This window comes from Helianthus annuus, chromosome 15 (assembly GCF_002127325.2).
Source record: "Helianthus annuus cultivar XRQ/B chromosome 15, HanXRQr2.0-SUNRISE, whole genome shotgun sequence".
Taxonomy (NCBI): domain Eukaryota; kingdom Viridiplantae; phylum Streptophyta; class Magnoliopsida; order Asterales; family Asteraceae; genus Helianthus; species Helianthus annuus.
The window spans coordinates 66,879,839-66,888,898 of record NC_035447.2 but is presented as its reverse complement, the minus strand read 5'-3'; the positions used below and the strand labels follow the sequence as shown (position 1 = coordinate 66,888,898).

The following is a 9,060-nucleotide window of genomic DNA, read 5'->3' as shown; positions in this document are numbered from 1 at the left end:
GCTATTTAACCTAGTTAAGAGTATGGTTAAAAGTATTAAATGATATTAGTAATGTCAATTATGTTTTAAAAGTAAACCCGAGGGGCTAAAATGGAACAAATGAAAGTTAAGTTATAAAAAAACTAAAAACACACACAAACACACACATACGTGCGTGTTCAAGAAGGATCAGGAGACTCCCATGGGGCCTCAAAACCCTAAATCGCCTTTAAGCTCAAATTGGAAGGAAAGATGAAGCTGAAATCCATAACCGAGCATGGATTAATGATCACCAACACGAGGGGATCATAAGGTATGTCTTAAATCTAAGTTTGGTGATCATGGGTGAAGTGGGTTATGTTCTAATCCGTGAGTTAATATGAAATTGATCATGTACAAGGGTTAGAATCCTCGTGTAGAACATGGGTTATGTAAGGTTTGTGTTAATTTGAAGTTTAGATGTGAAACCCGTTTGCTATGGTGAGGATGATGACTTGAATCACCATTTATGTTTAATTCTTGTTGAAAGAATGATGTATTATGTGGGTATGATGAAAGCTTGTTAGATGAATTAGGAGAAATATGATGATGCTATGTTTGATGTTTAATTGGAAAGGAAACATGATGATTAGTAGTAGGTTTTGGTGGGTTATGTATGAAATTAGAAGATGCATGTATGAATTAGTTGTACGTTATGCTTAAAAGGTGGTACACGCACATCAAGTGTATGATAAAATGTATATAGTGTTGTCCGTATAGTCGATTATGATGTTACTAGTATATGATGATAAATCGATAGTTAAATATGGTTAATAGTTGAGTTTGAAAGTCAACTAAATATAAGAATCATGATTTGAATCGTTATCGTAAAGGTAGGATTATAAGAAGTCGTATGATACATGTTATAGCAATCCGCGTTAGATGTAATGACATGATGAGTTACATGAATTTAAGCGTATATGGAAATGATTATATGAGTTATGTTGGTTAAGAATGAATAATGAAAGTTAAGTATGAAAGATGCGATTTACATGATGGTTAACATGCACAAATGAGTATGCTAATAAGAGCGTGATTTTGATGAAATGAAAGTATAGGAATCACGTCGAGACGGGCGCAAGCATGAGATGTTAACGGGTCAATAAGAGGCAAGGAATCGGATGCGAGCACGGACGCATAAGGTAAGTGATTTCCGTAATCACTTCTTAGTTCAAGTAAGTAATAAAGTGTTGTGATTAATTAAACATGATGCTTAAGGTCAAATGTGTGTTAAAGCCTTTCGTCGTAAATGATGGGATTAAAGTTGACCAAAATGCCCTCGACGGGTATTTTGGGGTAAACGATCTTAAAAGTAGTTTAGGAATAAGTTATTCGATTGGTTTAATGTTTTGGACAAGTATGGATGTGGGGATGATGATTTGGTTAGTCATAGACCAATTAATGCGCGAATACCCTTAACGGGTCAAAACAAGCATATGAACATTAATGTGTTAAGAGGATGTAAGACATCCTAAAATTTAGTAATTTATGATAGACGTCACTGATATTAATATGTTTACAAGAGGTTATGGTAAAACAAACAAAGTTATGGTGATGTATGCATGAACGGGTCAAATAGTTAGAAAATAGTAATAAGTCGAATGTATGTAAGTTAAGAATTTCCTTAATCCGGAGGTAAGATTTTAAGTCCATATGGTAGAATGTGAATTTACAAGCATGTGGGAAGAAACGGGAGGTTAAACGGGTAAACGGTTCGAAAGTTACGCAAGTTTTAGCGTTTTCGGACATTGAAACGGATCTGCAGCGAAATGGCGCATGGTCATGCGCTTGGCCGCATGGCCGTGCGCTGGGCCGCATGGTCGTGCGCTTGGCCGCATGGTCGTGCGATTTCGAGCAAATCATTGCACTAGCTTGTGCACTGCCAGTGCCCCCATCGTCGTAGGAACTGCACGGTCGTGCGATTGGATGCATGGCCGTGCATCAGTTGCCACTGCATGGTCGTGCGGTTGGACGCATGGCCGTGCATCAGCTGCCAGTTCAGTATAATGTGCAGAATTCGTACAGAACAGTCCCGTAACCGAAAAGGAGTCCCGAATCGTATTCTAAACTTATTATAGAATGTTTATGGGATGCGATAAGCGTGTATGTATGTATATACATGGAGCGAAATAAGTAAAAAGGCATAGGTAAATATATAGGTGGGTGGCTGCTTGGCGAAAACTGTTCGTTTGCTCCGTTTTGTATCGTGAACTCGTTTTAAACGCGTTTCAAGTTACGTACGACTAATTTAACCCACGTTTTTATAAGTTTAAGTGTATGAACATGCGTAGTTAGGTATGTATGTATGCTTATAAGTATGCGAGCAAATACGTGGACCTATGATGGTATGTATAGGAGTAGGTATGTATAAGCTTGGTATGATGCAAGTAGGAAAGGTATGTACGTATGTAGATGTGTATGTATGTATGTATAAAGGTATGTACGAGTGTATGCATGTGTGTAAAGATGTAGGAAAGGTATGTACGTATGTAGATGTGTATGTACGTATGTATAAGGATATGTATGAGTGTATGCATGTATGTAAAGTTGTAGGAAAGATATGTATGTAGATAGATGTGAATGTATGTTTGTATGTAAGTACGTATGTAAGCATGATTTAGACACGTTGAGTGTTAACGTTTTTAATGATGTACCTTGAGAATGAAAAGTAATGCAGGTACATTACTGAAGCCTTACCAGGAAATGGATACGCAGATGAAATGCTTAAAGTTTTAAAAAAAAATGACGAATAGTGAAGTGTTCGTGAATGAATCTTGTTTATATAATGTGTGCTAATGTATGAATGAATGTGGTGAGTGCAGGTTGTACGAATCACGGATTAACCTCACAAGGAGTAGCGATCGAAGACCGAGTCACAAGATAGATTGTACGGGAATGTTTACATATGTAATTTAGTGATGATAAGTTATGTTTTTTTTATATTTTAAAGTGGACTTTCAAGTAAGACAAAACGTTTATAATGAATGAAATTTTAGGGTACGTATTTCCGCTGCGACTTATGGTCAAATGTGATTTAGGGTCTTACAAGTTGGTATCAGAGCCCTGGTTTGAGAGAATCAAGTAACGGGAGGTAAATACTTGAACTCAAACCGGTGTGCTCTCGTGACCAAGAGCCCGTACAATCCAAGACTCGATTGAAGCCTAAAGGCAAAAGCGAATGTAAGTAAGTATTAGATTATGTAATTGAAGGATACTAATAGTATGTTATGTGAAGGGTAAGCGCAATTGTTGAGAGAGATGAACTGTGAATGCGGTCTGGGACCGGCATCAAGGCAAGTAATGAGGCGAGTTGACCCCAGGTACGTAAATCTAACGTGTGGGCGTATGAAATGGTACAGTTAGCCAAGTGAAAGAAAAATGTTAAACAAATTATAATAACGACATGGTAAATAAGTTTTGAAAATGTCACACATGCCGAAACTAAATCCTTCGGACATAAGGTGGCGATTACGCGAAGACACGAAACTAGTACGTGGAAGGTGTACCTGGCCAGTACACAAGAAACGTATGACGTTCGTGAGACCGTGATAATTGTTACAGGTATGTCCGATAGAATTTGGTAGCGGCTAGGCGTGTGGGTGAAATGGGTAGTAAGACTCTCAGAAGGTTGAGAGTACTATGTAAGGGTGAAAGGTATAAGTGATAAGAATGAAAGATATGAATGCAATGCTTGAATCCGCGAAACGGATTCAAGGAATGAAAGATACGAATGATGCAAATCCCTTGGGGATTTGGTTATGCTAAAGAAGATTATGATAAGCTATACAAGTCGACCGGTTCAAGTTGAACAAGTCAAGTAAGGATAAGGTACCATCCGTTTAGAACGGGTGGTCGTGAATGCAATAATAAATGTATGAAGCTCAACCCGTTATACGGGTAGAACGAAAGACTTATGTTGAAAGCAATTAACCCGATGTTACCGGGTCGTAAGTGGTATGCTTGGATCTCATTAGAAGGCATGAATGAATGTTTGAATCCGTAAGGCGGATTCAATGAATGAAGAAGCATGAATGATGCGCCTGAATCCGTGAGATGGATTCAAAAAAAAAAATATAAAAAGATGAAATTAATCCGCCTAAGAAGATGTCGATAGTTTGACCATGATTGAGTCGAACGGGTCATAGAAATAAGTATAAAGTAAAAGTGATAGTATAAGAAGTTTTGTATAAGTTATGTGTTAGTAATTGACTCTCAGAAATTAGAATGATGACGGGCGGTGACCCGGACGACAACTTGAGTATGGGCGGGAATGGTAAGCTTAGTAAGAAATATTGAAACGATGTAATAAGGTCCTTGCAAGTAAGCATGAATGGAAGGAAGTACGAACGTGTACTTCAGTGTCAAAATAATTAATTGAATAAAAAGATTGCATGTAAGAAATAGAATGTGCGGTACGTTATAGCAGAACTATTGATGTGATGAAACCCATCGTATTGGTGAAAGGACGTGCACGAGCGGAAGCTCATAACACGAAGGAATGAAACCTGGCCTGTACGGCTAGTACTCGAAGAGAAGATGATCGATCAGGGTTGCGGATCGTGGTTGAGAAATGAAAAAGAGGTTAGTAAAATGTTTAATTCCTTATTGATAAGCAAAAATCTGTAATTTTATTTGTACGTGTGAGTGAAATAAATGGTAGGTTAATTATGGTATGGTATGAAATAATCGACTTGTAATGGTCAGCCTAAGGAAGTACTTATGTCATTAAGAGGAAGATCTAAAAGCCTTGAATGAAAATTTGGACTAATTGGTTAATGCTCGTATGGTGCCCTCGCACGACATACCAGATTAGTATAATAAAGTAATGCGAATGATTAAAATTGAGGTTAGACATAAAATTGTAAGTAGTTCAAGTGACGGTAGAAATGTAGCTTAATGTCTAACTCATGATTGAAGAGATATGAACTAATTATACACGTGAATTAAGTGATGCATGAAGAGAAAGCAATAGTAATGTGAAATGAACGTGATGATTTAAAGATAATATAAAGGTATGCAAGGTATACGTAACTGTCGAAAACGTAGAGTAAGATTAACGTTAGAGATAAGCACGTAGGTGCGACTATGAAATAGTAAGTTGGGTGGTGGTAACAAAACAAAAGTTAAATGTTATACAGAGTATGTAGAGAATGTAAACTTTTAGAGGTGAGATGGAGATATTAGATCCATTAAGAATGGATCATATTAAAGGACAGAAGAGTATGTGTACTGACCAGTTATTAACAGGTCAAGTAAATGAAAATGCAAATGAAATGGGAAGAATGATCAGAAAAGTAAGGGTTAGTGGTCTTATGGATGAACTGGAAGAAAAGATAATGTGTGTTCAATGAAAGTGAGAAAGGTTTCGGGGACGAAACCTTGTTTAAGGGGGGTAGACTTGTAACGCCCCAAAATCTGAATGTTAATATTTGTTGTATGTTATTATGTGACACGTCAGGAAATAAATAACTAGGCTATTTAACCTAGTTAAGAGTATGGTTAAAAGTATTAAATGATATTAGTAATGTCAATTATGTTTTAAAAGTAAACCCGAGGGGCTAAAATGGAACAAATGAAAGTTAAGTTATAAAAAAACTAAAAACACACACATACGTGCGTGTTCAAGAAGGATCAGGAGACTCCCATGGGGCCTCAAAACCCTAAATCGCCTTTAAGCTCAAATTGGAAGGAAAGATGAAGCTGAAATCCATAACCGAGCATGGATTAATGATCACCAACACGAGGGGATCATAAGGTATGTCTTAAATCTAAGTTTGGTGATCATGGGTGAAGTGGGTTATGTTCTAATCCGTGAGTTAATATGAAATTGATCATGTACAAGGGTTAGAATCCTCGTGTAGAACATGGGTTATGTAAGGTTTGTGTTAATTTGAAGTTTAGATGTGAAACCCGTTTGCTATGGTGAGGATGATGACTTGAATCACCATTTATGTTTAATTCTTGTTGAAAGAATGATGTATTATGTGGGTATGATGAAAGCTTGTTAGATGAATTAGGAGAAATATGATGATGCTATGTTTGATGTTTAATTGGAAAGGAAACATGATGATTAGTAGTAGGTTTTGGTGGGTTATGTATGAAATTAGAAGATGCATGTATGAATTAGTTGTACGTTATGCTTAAAAGGTGGTACACGCACATCAAGTGTATGATAAAATGTATATAGTGTTGTCCGTATAGTCGATTATGATGTTACTAGTATATGATGATAAATCGATAGTTAAATATGGTTAATAGTTGAGTTTGAAAGTCAACTAAATATAAGAATCATGATTTGAATCGTTATCGTAAAGGTAGGATTATAAGAAGTCGTATGATACATGTTATAGCAATCCGCGTTAGATGTAATGACATGATGAGTTACATGAATTTAAGCGTATATGGAAATGATTATATGAGTTATGTTGGTTAAGAATGAATAATGAAAGTTAAGTATGAAAGATGCGATTTACATGATGGTTAACATGCACAAATGAGTATGCTAATAAGAGCGTGATTTTGATGAAATGAAAGTATAGGAATCACGTCGAGACGGGCGCAAGCATGAGATGTTAACGGGTCAATAAGAGGCAAGGAATCGGATGCGAGCACGGACGCATAAGGTAAGTGATTTCCGTAATCACTTCTTAGTTCAAGTAAGTAATAAAGTGTTGTGATTAATTAAACATGATGCTTAAGGTCAAATGTGTGTTAAAGCCTTTCGTCGTAAATGATGGGATTAAAGTTGACCAAAATGCCCTCGACGGGTATTTTGGGGTAAACGATCTTAAAAGTAGTTTAGGAATAAGTTATTCGATTGGTTTAATGTTTTGGACAAGTATGGATGTGGGGATGATGATTTGGTTAGTCATAGACCAATTAATGCGCGAATACCCTTAACGGGTCAAAACAAGCATATGAACATTAATGTGTTAAGAGGATGTAAGACATCCTAAAATTTAGTAATTTATGATAGACGTCACTGATATTAATATGTTTACAAGAGGTTATGGTAAAACAAACAAAGTTATGGTGATGTATGCATGAACGGGTCAAATAGTTAGAAAATAGTAATAAGTCGAATGTATGTAAGTTAAGAATTTCCTTAATCCGGAGGTAAGATTTTAAGTCCATATGGTAGAATGTGAATTTACAAGCATGTGGGAAGAAACGGGAGGTTAAACGGGTAAACGGTTCGAAAGTTACGCAAGTTTTAGCGTTTTCGGACATTGAAACGGATCTGCAGCGAAATGGCGCATGGTCATGCGCTTGGCCGCATGGCCGTGCGCTGGGCCGCATGGTCGTGCGCTTGGCCGCATGGTCGTGCGATTTCGAGCAAATCATTGCACTAGCTTGTGCACTGCCAGTGCCCCCATCGTCGTAGGAACTGCACGGTCGTGCGATTGGATGCATGGCCGTGCATCAGTTGCCACTGCATGGTCGTGCGGTTGGACGCATGGCCGTGCATCAGCTGCCAGTTCAGTATAATGTGCAGAATTCGTACAGAACAGTCCCGTAACCGAAAAGGAGTCCCGAATCGTATTCTAAACTTATTATAGAATGTTTATGGGATGCGATAAGCGTGTATGTATGTATATACATGGAGCGAAATAAGTAAAAAGGCATAGGTAAATATATAGGTGGGTGGCTGCTTGGCGAAAACTGTTCGTTTGCTCCGTTTTGTATCGTGAACTCGTTTTAAACGCGTTTCAAGTTACGTACGACTAATTTAACCCACGTTTTTATAAGTTTAAGTGTATGAACATGCGTAGTTAGGTATGTATGTATGCTTATAAGTATGCGAGCAAATACGTGGACCTATGATGGTATGTATAGGAGTAGGTATGTATAAGCTTGGTATGATGCAAGTAGGAAAGGTATGTACGTATGTAGATGTGTATGTATGTATGTATAAAGGTATGTACGAGTGTATGCATGTGTGTAAAGATGTAGGAAAGGTATGTACGTATGTAGATGTGTATGTACGTATGTATAAGGATATGTATGAGTGTATGCATGTATGTAAAGTTGTAGGAAAGATATGTATGTAGATAGATGTGAATGTATGTTTGTATGTAAGTACGTATGTAAGCATGATTTAGACACGTTGAGTGTTAACGTTTTTAATGATGTACCTTGAGAATGAAAAGTAATGCAGGTACATTACTGAAGCCTTACCAGGAAATGGATACGCAGATGAAATGCTTAAAGTTTTAAAAAAAATGACGAATAGTGAAGTGTTCGTGAATGAATCTTGTTTATATAATGTGTGCTAATGTATGAATGAATGTGGTGAGTGCAGGTTGTACGAATCACGGATTAACCTCACAAGGAGTAGCGATCGAAGACCGAGTCACAAGATAGATTGTACGGGAATGTTTACATATGTAATTTAGTGATGATAAGTTATGTTTTTTTTATATTTTAAAGTGGACTTTCAAGTAAGACAAAACGTTTATAATGAATGAAATTTTAGGGTACGTATTTCCGCTGCGACTTATGGTCAAATGTGATTTAGGGTCTTACAGATAGCAAATCGCTTCGGCTCGATTTCGTTTAACCCTGATGCTTCTTGAAATCAAACCTGTTGTGAAACCGGCTGATGGCAGGTCAGCGGAAACCGCATAGGTTAATTGGGATGCAAACTCGACATTGCGGGGGACAGACATTCGACACCGGCGTTACCTCTACTATCCTTGGCAGTTACGGCGCAATAGTTGGTGTTGATGTGTTATTAGGACATATCGCCCGGACGCACCCTGTGAGAAGAAATTTAGCGTCACTATATGCTCCAAGGTACAAGAGTGGAGAAAGGATCAGCAGCATGTCAGCCTCGAAAGCGCCTATGGAAGGAGGACCTCACTGTATCAATTTATCACAGGAATTTCGAAGGTCGCATAGCTTAGATCCCTTTAGCACAGCGGGGTGCCGTGTTCGCGAAAGACAGAGCATGAGGACGTCTCTTTAGCTTTCGAATCCTAATTCAGTAAGGTACTGAGCCTCATTTTTACCCAAGGGCATGAGTAATACAGCGGTATATCA

The 9,060-nt window shown here is 37.7% G+C and overlaps 2 long non-coding RNA genes across 4 annotated transcripts; both read left to right on the top strand.

Annotated features, from left to right (window-relative positions):
- Positions 1-248: 248 nt before the first annotated feature.
- On the top strand, positions 249-3,070 carry LOC110897006. Of its 2 annotated transcripts, none has more exons than XR_002568359.2 (3): positions 249-292; positions 1,077-1,160; positions 2,841-3,070. It is a non-coding gene; the product is annotated as an uncharacterized LOC110897006 (long non-coding RNA). The 2 variants fall into 2 exon arrangements; XR_002568358.2 differs by having other exon boundaries at positions 253-292; positions 1,072-1,160.
- Positions 3,071-5,729: 2,659 nt separating this feature from the next.
- LOC110897007 lies at positions 5,730-8,453 on the top strand. 2 transcript variants are annotated; one of them, XR_002568361.2, is made up of 3 exons: positions 5,730-5,773; positions 6,558-6,641; positions 8,321-8,453. It is a non-coding gene; the product is annotated as an uncharacterized LOC110897007 (long non-coding RNA). The 2 variants fall into 2 exon arrangements; XR_002568360.2 differs by having other exon boundaries at positions 5,734-5,773; positions 6,553-6,641.
- The last annotated feature ends 607 nt before the right edge of the window (positions 8,454-9,060 follow it).